The sequence below is a fragment of the Coloeus monedula genome, assembly GCF_965178545.1.
Source record: "Coloeus monedula genome assembly, chromosome: 4".
NCBI classification, from domain to species: Eukaryota; Metazoa; Chordata; class Aves; order Passeriformes; family Corvidae; genus Coloeus; species Coloeus monedula.
Window position 1 is genome coordinate 8241862 of NC_138784.1, and position 16984 is coordinate 8258845.

The window sequence follows — 16984 nt, forward strand, 5'->3', positions numbered from 1 at the left end:
CAGATCAAAACTACCCCTTCCAGCCCTGGCGAAACCACCAGTTTTGGCTGATCAGGGGCTGCGAAGCACACTCTGGCCAGTCCCACGCTGCACCACATGCTCCAGCAAAACCCCCGCAAGGACCGCTGCACACCCTGGTCTGCGTGTCAGTGGAAAAAGGTGTGATGCTTTCCAAGTGGCTTTCTAGCTCCTCCAACACTGGAGCACCGCGAGCAGCATAATTTCTCCTTGACACGCGTGAATGTGCTGCTGCCTCCACGTGCACCTTTCTCGTAGGCACGAAGTGTCGGTGTCGCTGCCTGGCCGCTACTCCCTTTTTTCTCTGTGGCTGGAGCAGGGAAGGGGCCCATTGGCCGGGCTTGTTCCGCAGGACAACCCGGGGGCTGCACGACAAGCCCAGCGGTGCCTGGCCGGCCGAAGCACAGGACCCGCCGTGACCCCCCGGAGTGGGGGGTGCTGTCCCAGACGGCCCTGCCGGGCTGAGGTTGGGTGGGTCTGGTGGTTCGGAGCTCCTGGTTTATAGCCGGGTTTCTCCCTGCCGCCCCTCCCGGCGGCGCGGGGCCGTCTCCCAGCCCTCCTGTCCCCGCCCCGCCGGCGTGGCTGCCGCGGCCGCGCATTGTACGCCAGCCGCTGCCCCAGGCGGAGCTCGGGGAGTGGCTGCGGCAGCTCAGCACCTCTGACCCTCTTGGGCTGGGCCTCGTCTCTGGCTCTTCTCTCGGGTGCACCGTCCGAGGCTGACGGTGAGTGGGGGTCGTGCGGTCCGGGGTAACCGGGTGATGCCGCCGCCGAGTCTTATCAGCCCGGGGCTCTCCCCAGAGAGCTGGGCGAAGGGAGAGTAGGTCTGTGCCCGGCCCCTACTGCGGCGGACGTGGGGTGCGGTGCCGGGGGCTCGGGGAGCGGCTCCGAGCACCCCCCGGGCCGGGCGGCGGCGGAAGGTCGGGGGCTCTTGTAGAGAGCAGTAGGCTCGGGAGGCTCCAGGCTTTGTTTATGGCTATGAGCTGCAGTGAGACATAGCCCTGGTAGTCGTTCGGATGGTCCCTGGGACTGTTGGAGCTCGGGCTCGCAGATTTTACTCCCTGCGTGAATATTCAATGTTTGTGCAGACACTGCTCTCCTTCTCTTCCAGTCTGGAATAGGGATCTCAGGTAACTGTAGTAGGCTGTAAATGTGATTCCTGTGGGCTGACTGCTGTAAGCTTTATTCACGCAAGTAAGACCTCCATGCATGGGTAAAATACTTTTTGCAGAATGATTTTGCATGTTTCCACCCTCAAGTGCACAGTCTTCGATGGCTTCTGCAGGAGATGAGCTTGTCCCTTTCTGTGTGTGTGTGTGTACGGTTGCTGTTAGTTTTGGCAGCTCATAAGTGATCATTGGTAAAGGTCGGGTGTCTTCATGTTCTTCAGGAATGCATTAGGCTGGATGTGTGCCTGTGTTTTGATACTGCAGAAGCAACAAGAGAGAGCAGCCTTAAAAAAAGGTTAAAGGAAATTGTTTATATTTCGTAAAGCTTATCATTTCCAGCTAGCATACTTGTAAGCAAGTCACGGTAAATTGCAGGAAACAATCAGGTTTTGTGTTTACTAGCATGTTGATGAATAATGAAAAGATAGGTCTAAAGCTGAATTTTGATGCTTCATTCAAAAAAAATTCTTGTAATTTCTTCCATCTCTTGCACCTGTTAGCTTTTAGGAAAAGACAACTATTACGTGATTATTAGGTAGCTTTCTTACAACTTTATTTAAAGAAATAGTTTACTATTGGCCAGCTATAGAATAATGGACCCACTTGTCATCTAGTACATAGTTTAATGTAGAGCTGTGGTACTGCCTGGCAAAACTGTTCTTTGCCTGTAACTTCTCCCATAGCCAAAGCAGAACTAAATCTTCATTCTGGGAGTCAGGTGAATACCGTGTGTAAATCTAGTTTTTCTGTGGAAGACTACTGATAAGTGGCTTACTATGAAACATGTATTGACAGGGATTTCATATCTGTAATGTACATTGTTGATTGAGTGACTAAATGCTTCATTTCTCTGTTTCTTATTAATAATCGAATTAGGGGAAATCTCTAGAAGGAATATGGAATTAAGACACAGTCCCAGTGGAACTCAGTAAAAAAGACATTGCAGAAGAGACGGAGTGTAAGAGGAATTTCCTGAAGTACTTACTCATCACCCAAGACAGAGACAGATTTTGAACACTTCTAGCTTGTCTTTAGGCTCCAGAGTTAATTGCTAGATGTTCAGGTCTTTCTTTTCAGTATTCAAACTTTTATATCCAGAGTGCTTTGGGGAACAGTGAGGGAGATGTGTCTGTGTAAGCCAAATCAATCTTCAATGCATAAGAAAATTACACTCTGAGCACTTAAAAAAATCTGATCCTTGGGTTGCAGTCATAACTCCTACTACTTCCATTCTGAAGGCACTTCCATTTAATTTTTACAACAGATAGAATTACAGTTGTAAAATCTAGCAACGATAAGGCATGCCAGTAAAATACTTTGGTTTTTTTGTAATGTAGAAACCATCGGGGTTGATGAAAAGCTCTGTAAATACAGTAATAAACTGTATGTGGCACTTAATCTCTGAACAAAATAATAGGTAACAGTTAAAAATAGTATTTTCTCTTTCAACAGTAGAGTTAAATATGGATAGTAACTGCAGCATGGTAGAGTGGTCCAGAGCTGGAGACTCAGATCATTCATGCTTGCTGACCTGTCCTACTTCTTTGTTTTCCTTTAAGGTATCACTTTTGTGTGTGTGTTTGATAATAAATCCCAAATGCAAATCAAAAAGCTGTTCTTTAAAGCAAAAATTGGAGCTTGTTTTGCTGCACCATAAAGGCACTGTAATTTCTAGAATGTGTTCTGATCCCTTGTAGCTTAGCACAAACTACTGAGCTGTGTTGAGGTTGTGCCTCTGTTTACACAAGTGGCTGTTCTCACACGTGGGCAACAACATCTTTGCACTAGGGGAGAACTATTAGGTCTGGTTCTGATCATTTAACACTGCTTGAAGTGGTTCAATGTTACTGCTCAATAAATGCCTTCATAAAAAGGTCAGATAAAAATTTGCCTCTCTAATAGCCCTGTCACAGCCTCTGAAGGAACTGTTGAATTATGAGAGCTGGTGATTATCTGCCTACGTCTGTGGCCTGGGAATCATTGACACTGAGCACAAAGAAGAGAAAAAAGATGACAAATGCTTGTCCAGCAGCACATCCTCTTGGAGGTGTTTGCTTTCCCCTGGTTTCTTAGGATAAGACTGGTGAGTTTGAGGTGTGGCTAAAAGAGATCAATTAGCTAGTGCATATATAGCCCTTGGAAGATGGAAAATAACGTATGGGGATGATTTTAATTAAGTGATGTTATTCCCTGCCATTAAAGAAGTTTCTTGCCTTCTCTGTGTCTCAAGTTGGAGCTGTAGGCAATTTTAAAGCTTTATTTAAGCTGTGGTTTAGGTTTGTTTAAATACAAGGGTGAGGGAAAGCCTTTCAATAGGAAAAAATAGTAGGTAAAAATTTTCTTGTTTAAGCCTTTTTTTTCAGTAGCAGCAAATCTGTGTATATGGGAACGAGGAAAAGGGAGTTGAATGGAACCGAGCAAGGAGCTGTCATGTGAGGTAAAATTCTGGTATTGTTTTCTTATGCCATCCTGGAAATACATTTGCATTTAAAATTTCCAGGTGAACCAAGCTGTAGGACTACTGCAGAATGCTAAATGAAACCTGACAGCTAACTGAAAATGCCACACAGTGGTGCTCGGCATTCCTCTGCTCAGACAATTGAGTTGAAGACGGTTTCTTTAAATGATTATGGATCTGAAATGAAGACTGGTTCTGAAAAAAAATGGGATGTCAATTTTATTATGAGATATTTTCACTTGAAAGGTGTTTACTTTCTGTCACGTTACCCCAGGATTGCTTGAAAACTCAAAGAAACTGTAAAGCCCAAATCCCTTTCTGTCCATCAGATGGCCACAATATACACCTTTGTGTTGCTCAGGCTGAAATTCAATCTCCTTGGGGGGCTGATGAGTGGTTTGGGGCACAGTTGTGATCCCAAAGATACTGGGTTATCACCACAGATGTACCTTTATGTTGCTTGTTGGAGCAGGCAAAGTAGTAGTTCTTTCAGGGAATGTGGGAATGCATTTCCTGTACAAGAGTAAAACATGTTTCTGCTCAGGAGTAGTGTGATGTAGAAGCCAGGATGATGGCAACTGGGGAAGGAACATGAAAGGCACCGTGAAATGCATCAGAAGAGATTGGTAGGTTTTACCTTTTCATGTGTCAAACTTGGGTGCCTGCAGTTATTGGCAATAAACTCTACCTGTGTAGACAGACCAATGATGCAGAACAATCTGAGAAGACCGAGGGTTGGAAAGGGAGAAGAAAATGAGTGATAGGTTAATGTGTGTATTGGGTGTGAAAGTGCACCTGCAGTCACAGGGCAGGAACAAATCAAGGGCCCATGCTTGGCTGTGGCTGCTGCACTGCAGCAGTAGTAGGAGACAGCGCAGTGGTCTGTGATATCCCAGTTATGAATGGAAGAATAACAGGCTTTACACATGCAGTGTGGATGCATTTGGCTCTCTGACATAAACGTAAGGTACTTGCCTTGGAAAGTTTCTGAGGAAAGAGAAAGAGCTGATCAGGAGAGCAAAGGGACTGATTTCTGAGGAATGATTAAAAATGCTTAATATAGATTATCTGAGAAGCAAAGACTTCATTGATTTAAGGTATGATTACTCAAGAGACATAATCTCTTAGTGTTTGCAAGAGGGTGTGATTAGACATAATGGGCTGCAAAAGAAAAGGTGACTTGAACATCAAGAAAAGCTGCTTGCAATGAAGCTAAATAATCTTCCATGAAAAGTGGCGGTAGCATTGTTGTTTGGTGTTGTGTAATGCTCACATAGAGCTGGGGAAAATGTTCTGCAGGGCTGGTGACTTGGAGTCACATCCTCCCTGTCTGAGCTGTCTTTGGGGTTAAGGGGGAAGATTTTGGAAACACAGCTCTTTAGTCTGCCAGGTCAGCTCCTCTGCTGGGAGTCAGATGCTAAGCCCTGCTCTGTAGTCTGCTGGAAGGGCAGTCATTCTGTGGTGGCTTGGATTTGTATGGATGAATTAATAGGTTTCATTCTATCTTTAGCCTCTGATCCAGGAAATACATAAACATTTGCTGGCAGCTGACATGTCTGCTGTTACTCTGTAAAACAAACACTAGAGCATCTTGAATGCTGTTCTGATCATGCGGTGAGGGAATATGGAAGGAGGAAAGTGATGAAAGGTGCTCCAGTGCTGAGCACAGCAGGCTGGGCTAGAAATCTTACTGGGTTTGCATTGACTTTGTTAATTTGTGTTCTTGGACCCATGCTGAATTTTCCTCTTAAATAAAAGCTGAAAACCCACAGGCTTGGGGTGTTTTCCTGTTTTAAGTTTCAGCCATTACTGGCAAAAAAACCTAATGGATAGTTGTCGGGGTCTCCTCCCCCCCGCCATGTAGCCCTGGGAGAGGGGCCCTGAGGGGACAGACATGGGATTTCCCTGCCCCTGGTCAGCTTTGTTCCCCATTGGTTGGTTTGTGTTTCCCTGCGCGGGCAAGGACCCTCGGGCCTGGGACAGTGAGGGTTCCTCGGCAGAGCTCCGGCCTTGCGGCTGGAGAAATAAACATCTCTGAAACATCTGCCAAGAATCCATCCATAAATATATTTCTTTTCCACGGGACTCCTGGTTTGATATATGTGTGTTACAGTAATCCCCGCTGTAACAGATAGTCTTGGACAGCAGTTGCCTCTTTCTTTGCTGAGCCCAGTAATAGGCACAACTCTATTCTTGTAAAAATGTGAAGAGCCATTTCAGAGGGTTGTGCAGCTCTGGGTTTTATGATACTGTAGTATCATACTGTAGTGTAGTAGTGATACTGTTCTGTTTCTCTCTTCAGATACAAGGTGGATCGGTTCATGAAAAGCCTGATCAGACCACTGAGAAGTACAATGTATGATAACTTATGTCTCCTGGGTGGTTTGATATTGTAACAGGCAATCTTTCCTCCACTAAATTTTTTGTATCCCACAATGAACATACTTTTCCTGCAGAACAGGTAGAGTTATAGGGGCTCCAAGATGGTATGTTGTTGCTATATAGGGACGAGTATGTTTATTCTGATTCATAGTGCCTGCTTTAAAAATTGGAGACAATTTGTCTGCCTTCAGCATGAATGGTTTATTGGAGGGCATGCAGAAAATATACAGACAAGCATTTACAACGCTGGTTTAAGAATGTGCTTCTTTTAATTAAGTGCAACTTGAGTCACAAAAGTTCCTCACCCAGTGACCTGGTGTAAGTCACTTCCTGCATCATCCATTTGTAGTGAAGATTTAGAAGAAAAGAAACTCTGAAATGTCATTGTTTTGGTTGCAAAAGAAATCAGAAAGGTGAGAGAAGTTAAGCAACTTCCAGAAAGTGCATTAACTCAGCTTGGATGTGCTCATCCAGCCCCTCTGAAAGCCAGTACTGCTGGTTTTCCTGTCATCACTAGATTAATTTTTCCTTCTGTAAAATACTCTGCTAAGGCTTTCTTCAGGAAGAGCGGAGGGCCGCTTCTTTTCCTTTGTTTAACTACTATATCCCGATCTAGAGAAATATCAGAAAACTGATTGGATTTGGTGATTATCAGTGATTCCAACACTGTAAATAAATTTTGCTTCCAAATTTCCCTTTAAAAGGAATACCCATTGTTGTCTGCATCGGTATGACTTGGGTTTATAATATCAGTTAGTTTTTAAAACATGGGCCGTAAGAACTTCAATGCAGAGTTGAAATGAATGGTCAGTCACTTGAACAGGTTTAACTGATTTATTAAACAAAACACAAACAACAACTGGAAGCGGGGACCCAGGATAGACCCAGGACCCCAATGACAAAGCAGAAAGGATCAGCACTCTCGAGGGGCTGGGTGCTCCCTGTATGCAAAGGTAATGGAAGGAGGATGTGGGGTGAAAGCCCACAAGAGTTCTTACAGTCTCTGGTTCACCATGATTGGTTCATTTTTCAATCTGCTTTCCCATTGGTCCTTTCAGAGTCTTCTCATTGGCTCATTTTGGGAAGTGTTCTTGTCTAATAATTTCCTTCATTCTCCTTCCCATTGGTTGGTTGAGTCCACCAATCATGTCCCAGGATGTTAGGGTGATGTAAGACACTTCATAAGCTATTGCCATCTAGTGGTTACATGGGAGCGTTACACCCGTACACTTTCAATGCTGACATTAATTAACTCTTATAATTAACTGGTCAGAAAATCCAGCCCCAACATAACCAATTAACAATATAACATTTAACAACCGCGAATGCGTTTATAACTATTCCCCCCTCTAATCCTTTGATTGGGTTGTTTTAACCATCATCAACCATCATACTCTTCATAATCCTATACAACTTTCTTAACCTTTGGTACTTTTTGTATGTTTCCTTGTCTGTATCAGGAGTCTCCTTCTGTTTGTCAGTTTTCAGCATCATTATCTTTTCTTCTGTTAATTTTTCCAGGGAACTTCACACAATTCTCGTAATCAATTGAATTAAACAAGGTAAAACACAGGGGAGAAAAATGATGCCTGTTAATGCATACAAACCAAAAAATAAAATCTTACTCCACCAATTCCCTCCAAATAAATTGTCCCACCAATTGGCCTTAAAAGGAGGGGTCCATCTCTGGGCAGGTACATGGGCTAATTTTCTGGTGTTGTTAGTGATGTTTTTTATGGCCTTGCCATGATCATCAATTCCCACACAATATTGTGATGAGTTGAACTTCCTGCAAACACCTCCCTCCTCCGCGAGAAGATAATCAAGGGCCAGTCTGTTTTGATAAATTGCCACGCTCAAGTGCCTCTGTTGAGAAGAAATCAAGTTCAAGGCAAGGGCTGTCTGATTTGTTATTATCTCCAGGACAGCTTGTAATCTAATAACTCTGTTTAACATATAAATTAGAGTTCTGTACCCCCATGAGATGTCCTGGGCCCAGGTGGCAGGGCCATAAGTCTCGATGATCCTCTCAGGGGGCCACTCATCGTCCTGCCATTTCTGGATTCCCCCAATCAAATTCCATTTTTTTTCATACCAATTCATCATACAGGGAAACCCCTAGTTCTTGACCCAAGTTCTGGGGAAGTAAAAAGAAAGAGGGGCGAATAATCCCCAGGGTACAATTCCCAGCCCATTCCCTAGGTAGAGTAACATGAGCTGTTTCCCCGCATAACCAAAATAAACCCTCGGGAGCGTCCCAAAAATTTGGTCCCCTCTGTCCAATTTGTCGCCAAAACTTAGAGATTCCAGGGATACCTAAGAATGGGTTGGGATTTTGGGTGATACATTCTTCCTCTCCATCCCAACTCTTACCAACCCTGTTATCTCCTTTTCTTTGATTATGTCTAGTTCTGAGATCTTTCCTTTTATAACTTTGTCATCGGGATGTTGCTCGGCGTGTATCCATGCCGCCTTAATAGGGCATTCCCCTTCTAATTTTTGCTTAAAATTTCCTATATTTTGTACTAGCCAGTAAGTTTTCCCATCTTCAGTGCAAGTTTGAACTTTACCGGGTTGATACACTTACTATTCAGATTAGCTTGAATTCTAGAGTCTCCCACATAACGGGGTAATAGTACCTATTGCAGGGGCCAGCCTGGTTCCCCTGGATACAGAATATCCACAGTATCCACCACAGTATCCACAGGGGTCCGGTACCATATACGCACCCAACTCTTACAGCTGCATAGGTATTACACATGGTAAAAGTAGAACCTGGCCCGGTCTTGCCCCCTGTGATGCCCCTTCCTCCAGTCTGCCGCGGTGACTCATCTTTCTAGTCCCTTGCGTATTGACCTTGGATGTTTCTTTTGGAGCCAGATTACTAAACAGATGAGGAATGTTCTACCTTTCCCAAGGTGTGGACTTTTAAACGTATCTATAATAGGATAGAAAATATACCAAAGGTTAAGATTATTAATTAATAACAATTAAATATAATAACATTTAAACAATAACTCTTAGATGTCAAACTTTATCTTAAATTGAGCCTGGGCCACTGTGAGGTAGATTAATTGTGATGATGAGGTCTCTTTCTGAGGGTTATTTTTGTGTCGGCTCAGTCTACTACTGTCCATTCTGTTGGCTCTGGTACAGGTCCTTTGACTCTGGTGAAATGGGTCCACCCTTTTTCCTGAGTTCTTACTGCAGTCTCGGTGGTGAGGAGAACCTGGAAGGGGCCCTCCCATTTTGAGGTTAATGGGGTTTCCTTCCATACCCTAATCAACACCCAGTCTCTCAGTTGGAAAGGATGGATTTTAAAGTCTGTGGGTGTGCTCTGAGGGAGGTACCCCTTCTTTCTGAGGTCTTCCAAGGTTTTGGCTATGGTTTGCATTTAAGTTCTGATACCTCGCTCTCCTTCTTCATAGGATCCTGAGTGGTTCATGGTGGTTAAAAATGGTAGGCCAAACATAGTCTCGTAGGGTGACACTCCCATATCTGATCTTGGTTTTGTTCTGATTCTTAGCAAGGCTGAAGGGAGACATTTTATCCAGTTCAACTTGGTTTCAAGCACTAATTTAGAGAGTACTGATTTCAGGGTTTGGTTCATTTGTTCGACCTTACCTGAACTTTGTGGTCGCCATGGCATGTGGAACCTCCACCTTATATCCAGTGCTTTCATTGTCTGTTGTAGTACCTTTGCTGTAAAGTGGGAGCCTCGATCTGAATCTATGGTGTTGACAATGCCATACTGGGTATGATCTGCTCCAACAGTGTTTTACTGACTACATTGCCTGTAGCACTGACAGTTGGAAATGCCTTCACCCACTGGGTCAAAGGGTCTATGATGACCAACAAATATTTAAATCTTTTTACTGGGGGAAGCTCTGTAAAATTTGAATGTTTTGAAATGGTCTTCTCACCAATTCTCTCCCCCCTTGTGTAGTTTTCCTCATTCCCTTTTTATTTATTTTCTGGCAGATCATACAGTTTTTAGTTATTTAGGGCAATTTCGAAGGCCCCCACACACCCGTAGCTACTCAGGAAATGATTGCATATAGCCTGCATCTCCCAATGTGTGGACTGATGGAGGTTTTCCAGAATCCGTTTTGTCAGTACCTTATTTAAGACCTGTTTCCCATCCGGTAGTATCTATTGGCCTTTTTCATTTTCTTTCCCCCACCATTTTTTGAGTTCCTCCTGTTCTTTTTCATTGAAGATCAGGATATCTTCCTGTTTCTCATCCTTGCCTCCTCCTTTTCCAAAGCTGCTTGCTTTGCTTGTCTGTCGGCCAGATTATTACCTTCTATTTCAACTAAGATCCCTTTTTGATGTCCTTTTATATGCACTACTGTGATACCTTCTGGTTTCATCAGTGCCTCCAGAACTTCTCTTACCAACTTCTCATGCACTCAGGTTTTTCCCTTTGAATTTAGGTAGCCTCTTTCACTCCAAATCTTACCAAATGTATATACTATGCCATATGCATACCTTGAATCTGTATACACGGTCCCCTTTTTTCCTTCTAGTAACTCAAGTCCTCTTTTCAATGTGTAGCCCTCTCAGCACTGGGCAGACCATTTTGCGGGTAATTTTCCAGGACCTGCATATGTTTGCCATCCACTACGGCGTAGCCTGAAGCTTGTTTTCCAGCTATTACCCTGGAGGAGCCATCCACAAAAATTCTCTCTCCATCAGGCAAAGGTTGCTCCTGGAGGTCTTCTCTCACCTTTGTCTGTAAATCAATTATTTCTAGACAATGATGCTCTAGATCTGCTGCCGGTTCACCATATAAAAATTGGGCAGGGTTCTGGATCTTTGCAGTATTTAGTTCAAGGTTCTCAGTTCCCATCAAGACCAGTTCATAGTTTAATATTCGGCTGTCAGAGAGCCACTGGCCGGCTTTTTGGCTTAATATTGTTTTCATGTCATGCGGGGTGTGTACTCTTATTTTTGCCCCAAAAGTCAACTTAAAGCCTTCTTCTATTAGTGCCACTGTGGCAGCTACAGGCTGCAGACAAGTTGGACAGCCTCTGACCACCGGGTCTAGTAGTTTTGATAGGTATGCTATGGGCTTCCTGATCCCACCCCAATCCTGGGTGAGAACCCTGCAAGCCACTCCCTCTTCAACATTGGTGAACATATCAAAAAGTTTCTCCAAATTTGGTAAACTTAAAACCGGGGCTCTAATTAATTCATCTTTCATATTTGTTAGCTGTTTTTATCTTCATCACTCCAATTAAAAGGCTCTGATTCCCCTAACTTATTGTAGAAGAATTTAACCAATTCAGTGTATTCCCGTATCCACAATTTACAATATCCAGTTAATCCCAATAATTTTCTTATATCCCTTTTTGGTTTTGGTGCTGGTGAGGATATTATTCCCTGAATGCGGTCCGGGCTTAATCTTTTATATCCACTCCCAATTATGTGTCCTAGATGGGTAACCTCTTTCTCTACAAATTGTAATTTTTCCTTCGACACTCTCCAAAATGTTCAACAATCCAATAGTCATTCTCCTAACTGGTTCTTCCCTCTCTCCAGATATTAACAAATCATCTACATACTGTGGGATCTGCACATTGTCTGACGGTCGAAATTGTTGTAATAGCTTTTCTATGGCCTGTCCAAATAGATTCGGGGATTCAGTGAACCCTCGCGGCAGACGGGTCTACCAAAGCTGTTGTTTTCTCCCTGAATCTGAATCTTCCCATTCGAAGACAAACCAATTTTGGCTGTCCTCTGCCAACGGACAGGCCCAAAAAGTGTCTTTTAAATCAATTACTGAGAACCAGTTACGATCAGATGGTAATTTACTTAATAGACTGTAGGGGTTTGCCACCACTGGGTACCTGGATAAGGTGTGTTTATTTATTTCTTTCAGGTCTTGTACTAAACGGTAAGTTCCATTTGGCTTTTTCATAGGTATTACTGCAGTGTTATAGGGTGATATGCAGGGTTTCAGTATCCCTTCCTGTATTAAGTTTCTTATTATCGGTGTTAGTCCCCTCCTCCTTTCAGCTAATATGGGATATTGCTTTACTCTAATTGGTGGAATCCCTGTCTCCATTTCCACCTTTATTGGCCGTATGTCTAACAAACCCCTATTTCCCTCTTCTGGCCATACACCTCCTTCTATCTCACTTTTGTTTTCTTCTCTCATTAACATTACTTCAGCCACCATTCTTCCTTCATGGAGTATCACCCCCCACTCCCAGTTGGACCTGAAGGTCCCTCCCCAACAAATTGCAACCTAACCTTTGCCTATACAATAAATTGCAGTAGCCTTCTCTCTAATTCCCTTTTATGACCACCTCTTCTATTATCTTCACTTCAAAAAGTTCTGCCTTCGCCCTTTTTACTTTACGATTTTTTTCACTTAATTTACAACCTATTGGTACTTTTAAAACACAAGTTCTAGCTGCCCCGGTATCCAGTAAAAATTCAAATTCTTCCCCCTGGGGGCCAACTTGTAATTTTATCAAGGGCTCTACAGGATGTTCAAAGGATTTCCCGAGGGGGTAGAGCCCCTGACACCCCTAATCTTCAATTGTTTCTCCTTGTGATTCTTTAAAAACCTTTTGATTCCTCTTCCATTTTTCACATTGCCTTTTGATATGTCCCTTTTTGCCACAGTAATAACAATAATAATCTTCCCCTCCATACGGGCCTCTCTGCACTTCCCATGATTTCAACTCCTCTTTACCTTCCTTTCCTTTCATATTTTTTCTTCCTTCCTCTCTGCTTTCTTTAGCCACTGCTACCATGATCTTTGCCTTTGATTTTGCTTTCTCCTCCTCCTGCCTTAAATATACTTTCTGAGCCTCCCTTAACAACTCATTCAACATTTTTTCCTGCCAATCCTCTACCTGTTCTAACTTCCTCCGTATATCTTGCCATGATCTGGTTACAAATTGTACCTCTAGGATTACTTGACCCTCAGGACTTTCAGGGTCCACACTTGAATATAATTGAAAATTACGCTTTAGTCTAGCTAGCCAAATGCTAGGTGTTTCCTCTTTTTCCTGTTGACAGTCAAATGCCAGCTTAGCGTTACTGGTCCTCAGAACCGCCTCTTGTATTCCTTTAACTATCAGGGCCCTAAAATCCTTCATATTTCTTTATCCAATCTCATTATTTGGGTCCCAATTAGGTGTGTTTAGTGGCATTTTTTCCTCACCTGCGGATCCTGGCTGATTCTCCCTCTCCCAAATCTGCATACCAGCTGTCCTTATTAATTGTATCTCCTTGGGGGCAAACAGAATACCCATAATTGAGTTCAACTCTTCCCATGTATAAATGTTCGGCCCCAAAAACTGGTCTACCTGGTGGTTAATACCAACCAGATCCTCCAGCAAGCTTTTAATTTCCTTTTTAAAAATTCTAACTTCGGAGGCAGTCAATGGTGCATTGATGAAGCCAAGTCCCCCCCTCATCTCTCCCATAGGGACTTCTCTCAAGGGGAATAACATTTCTTCTTTCTTTTCACTCGCCTCACATTTTGCTGCCTTAAGTCTCATATTATATTGATGCCCTTATACCTCAGTCGAGTTTCCCTGTGAATTATCCAATTTCTAACAATTACAGGCCCGTCTACTGGCCTCCTTCAGGGCCCTAGAAGAGGCACTTCCTTCTAGAACTTTATCTTCAGGTGTGGGTGGGAGTTTAGGAGGGACAGTGGTTATGGATGATGACAAGAGCTCAGGAGAAGTGGGAGTTGCTGGTAGGGAAGAGGAAGAAGGGGATGTTGCAGCCTCCAGATGGGGAGAAGAGACTACGGAGGGGGCTGCTGGGGGTGCAGGTGGGAGGGATTACGAGAGTTGCAGGGGGTGGAGAAGGTGGGAGATAGTCAAGGGGGTCCCATTCTCTTCTAGGTATTCTCTTCTTTAGCCTCTTTATTTACAACTTTATACACCATTGCCCCTTCACCCCTAGACCCTTCATTCAGCCAAGCCCCTTAATTCAGCCAACAGGCCGCATATCTTGATTTCCTCATCACTGGGACTTTGACGGGTGTTAACATACTTATTTAAAGCTTTACACAGCCACTTTAGAACCCTACCATGGGCAATGCACAGGTCCCTCCTGAATCACCTCTCTAGGCCATTCCTCCACACAGAATCGTACCATTTTTACTTTATCCAATTCTTTTGTTTTTCCCTCTTTCTCCCTATTTTCCAACATTCCTCCCAAAGGACTGTTAGGTGGAATATCCTTTCCTCTTGGTTTGCCCTGCTTGCCCTTACGTGGGGCCTTGCCTGCACATTGTCCCATGTTTATATCCACAACAGTAACAACCACTTTAACTATAACTTGTAACTTTTAACTCCCGGGGGTGATATTTATACAAACTTACAATACAAAAAGAGAGGGTGGAGGAAACAGAAATAAAAATTGGAAGCAAGTAACTGTTGTATGGTACCATGGGAAAACTAATAAGGCTGTGGGAAAACAAAATCTATTACTAATCAATAATAAAGAATGAAACTGAGAATGGATTGACGGAAAATGAAATGACAGCCTCCGGCAAATACAATAATCAAGAGAAATAACCAAAATTATAAACAGAAAAGAAATACTTACCTACAACATAGGTAATGAATTACTCACTTTAGTTATTTCTCACACAAGGCCTCTTCCCAGATGTCACTTAGAAGGAAATTATCACACAGTGTGCCTGAAACACAATCAATATGCAAACTGGCACCCCAGTATAGATGTCCACTCAAGATTTTAATAAACTACCCACACAGATACAGGAAAGATAACGCCCTGTCAGAACAGGACTCAAACTTATTCACAAAATGGCTTCAGCCACCAACCCAAATCTGATCACTCCTACAACGACCTCTCCCTTACATCAACACTCACTCTGGGTGAGGACCACCCCTCACCCAAAGTGATTGACATCAGCAGAACCAAATCACCACAAAATGACACCTAGCTAACCAAAGGAAGGCCAAAGGAAATGCGTTCAACACAAAATGGTGCTCTAATCTCAGAAATTAAATGGCTGCCTGAACACAATTGAATCAAAATGGTGGCAGTCTTCTGAACTCTTGCTCAACCGCCTCACTCAGCGAGTGGTCCAAGGACTTTTGGCTTGCTCAGGCCTCACGTTGGAACACACTCCACCCCGAACACAAACTAATTACACCAACTAAGAACTTAGTATCACTTTATAAAAGAAAAAGATGTAGTTCCTAGCTGGCAGGGTTCTAATTTCCCTCCCACTCCTAACGAGTGAGGGGTCTTCTCTCAGCTGGTTGCCCCATGCCCAAGTGGCACACCCCAGGAACTCCTAACCTGGAGTCCTGGGGACACCCTCCAGCCCTCATCACCGTGCTGTGAGGCAATCTTTCCCTCAGTCAGCCTTCCCTTTGGCTCTTGCACACAGAGCCAGTAACTGAGGTCCTAAGTTCCCCTTGGTCTGGCCCTATCTTGTTTTCCCCACCCTGCCTAGTGAGGAGCTCTCCCAACTGGTGGCCACACTTCAAGTGGGCCTCCAGTTGAAAGTTTTTATACCTCCGCCCTGAGGGTCCTAATTCCTCGGCTGTCTTTCCATGACTTGGGTCGGTCAGCTGCCCAGACCCTCACCGAGGAACCCTCTAACCTTCCAGGTGTCTACACCCTGTGACCACACTTCAACCTCTCCTCCTTTGCCCCATGCGCAGGCCTCCAGTAGGAGGATAGGTGGTGATCACGGACCCCCAATTGTTGGAGAGGATGAAAGTTTGGTAAGAAAGTTTCACAGATATGTAGGCTTGGCAGAAAGATCTCTGAACGTAGAAACTGAGATAGAAATGAAAGCAAGCTTTGATATAGAATAAAAGATGTTTTGCTGAAACATTGAGCACTGAATAACTGAGAAGGCAAAGGCTGGAGATGAGTTGGAAGGAGATTTTTATGATTAGGACAAAGGTATGTGACTACAAACAAAGACATGTTTTTCACCAAGTAAATAACTCTCAAGAAGAGCGTAAGTAAATAGAAAACATGTTTTTACCAAAAAGAGCTATCACAGGCAAACAAGAAATGTCAATGTAGCAAGAAGAAGAGAGGTCTGAGAATTTTCCATTGTAAGCTTAAATTGTAACATACTTACTCTTGTGATTGGATAATAATGACTATAACATGGTAATGGTAGTAGCTATGATAAGCTATAGGCAAATGTAAAGGTATTGTGTATGGTGCTTATTGGTTGTTATGTATTAAGATACTCTGCAAAGAAAGGTATATAATGCTTTGTAACTTGAACAGAAAGTGGCTTCAGGTATGCCTACAGCTGTAGCTGACAGCTGTAGGGCTGGCTCTGGATACCCACTCCCTGAAATGCTGTAACTTTGCCTATGCAATAAACAGCTTTCAAGAGAGCCTCCTGAAGTCCAGACATCCTTCGTGAACCTTTCTCTTATACCCAGTGTTGTGTGGCCTTAGGTAAGATGTCCCTAGGAGCTTCCACCTGGGAGAACGAGAGCCTACTCAGGTAAGGGCCGGTTTAAAAGAGAGTGCTCCTCCGTCTCCCGCTCCACAGGTCCTTTTGGAGTATCCACTTACTCGTGCCCCCCCCTTCGGAGTGCCACGCTCGCTTCCACTTGCTTCCCCCTTTTCCGGCCAGGCTCCTCGCAGAGAACCGGAACCGTGGTACTCAGGGGTCTGCACTCACTTTGGGGGTCTGTACTGTACAGCCCGCATCTCATTCACATCACAGTCTCGCTCGCACTCTCTTTACCATACCCTACTCACGATACTCACCGCCTACCGCGAGCCCCACTCTCTCTTGGAAGTTTGTCCATCAACGGGGATATACCCCCCTGCAGGGTTCTGGTTTGCTGGGCTTCCAGCTGTCTCCTGGGTATTAGCCAGCAAACCTTCCATGGTCGCAGAAAAGTCCAAAGCCGGGCAGTTGAAATCAGCTGGGGGCCATCTCCCTGTCCTCATCCTTCTTTGGGACTGCCTC

The 16984-nt window shown here is 44.0% G+C and overlaps 1 protein-coding gene across 2 annotated transcripts in view; it reads left to right on the forward strand.

Annotated features, from left to right (window-relative positions):
• Positions 1-629: 629 nt before the first annotated feature.
• The window catches only part of PRR5 (proline rich 5), a gene marked incomplete at its 5' end in the record, with an annotated part of 94934 nt that continues 78579 nt past the window's right edge, over positions 630-16984 (forward strand). The window contains one exon of one of the 2 annotated variants that reach the window (XM_082280264.1): positions 630-740. Of the gene's footprint in view, positions 741-1009; positions 1146-16984 lie in introns of those variants that run through there. The other variant, XM_082280265.1, reaches the window with a different exon arrangement.